Below are 1,361 nucleotides of genomic sequence, written 5' to 3'. Positions count from 1 at the left end.
CTAGTTCAAGCGCATTATGTAGACCTTTGCTAAACTTATTGCGAGGCGCAAAGAATATCATTCATTTTGTGGATGATTTAATTTGCGTGGGAGAAAACCCGGAGGATCATTTAGCCACATTAGCAAGTTTTTGAAAAATTCAGGGAAGGTAATCTAAAATGTAGACCTGAAAAAGTAAATTTACTTCAACCTAAAATAAAATTTTTGGGACTGATAGTGACCCAAGGTCAAATATCACCAGACCGTGACAAGATAAAATCATAGAAAATCTCCAACCCCCAACAACTATAAAACAATTGCGAGCAATTCTTTGTTTGACTAGTTATTTTAGAAAATTCATACGTAACTACGCCCAAATTGCAAAACCTCTTACACATCTAACTAAAGGGAATCCCCGAAATATTACCTGGACCCAGGAAGCTCAAACTTCGTTAGACAATCTCAAGAAGGCACTTACTTCTGAACCGATATTGGCATTACCTGATTTCGAAAAAGGACAATTTGTGGTCACCACTGACGCCTCGGCTCTGGGCATCGGTGCAATCCTTTCACAAATAATCCCCATAGAAAACCACCCCCTACAGAGGCCCCCTAAGTATATAGAGAAAGTCATGCTATTCAAGTAGAACTTTATCGAAAGCCGAAAGCAGTTATTCTGCAAAACAATTAGAGCTACTATCTATAATTTACCACTTGGAAAAATTTAAAACATTATTTAGTGGGTCAAAAATTTAAGCTGTGTTCGGACCATAAAAGCTTGTAGTACCTAAGCACATTCAAAAATCCAACGGGAATTTTAGCCAAATGGATAATGAAAATCCAAGATCTGGATTACGAATTTGAACATTTGACGGGTAAAAAAATGCTCCCCGTGATTACTTGTGTAGATACCCCGAAAATAACTCCTCGGATAATGAAAACAAAGAAATAAATGCCATCAACCCCAGTAAACGAAAGCATAAATAGAATAAACCTAAAATTCAGATAGGAGGAAACAAGATTGATCATTTCCCTTTATTGCTGGCAAATATAAAAAGAAACCAAATTAAGGATGAGATGTGTTTGGCCCTCATTAATTATTTTGTGAGTTGTGATAAGCTGTCCGTAAAATTCAAAGCCCTAAGAACAGAAATAAACAATTTTTATTACGATTTACACAAAGAAATCCTCTGAAGAATAGTAACAGACGATACTAATAGAAACCAAGCTTCAATAATCCCTCTTCTACCCCAAAATTTAATAGTACCTGCCTTCAAATTCTTTCATTCGTATACAGGCGGACACTTGGGAATCACGAAAATCTTCAACCGATTAAAACAACATTTCTTCATTCCCTCAGAGTTAACTAAACTCAAAGAATT

This window comes from Artemia sp. Qi Xiang Cuo, chromosome 19 (genome assembly GCF_049724085.1).
Source record: "Artemia sp. Qi Xiang Cuo chromosome 19, ASM4972408v1, whole genome shotgun sequence".
In the NCBI taxonomy this organism is placed as follows: Eukaryota; Metazoa; Arthropoda; class Branchiopoda; order Anostraca; family Artemiidae; genus Artemia; species Artemia sp. Qi Xiang Cuo.
This window is presented reverse-complemented; position numbering follows the sequence as displayed.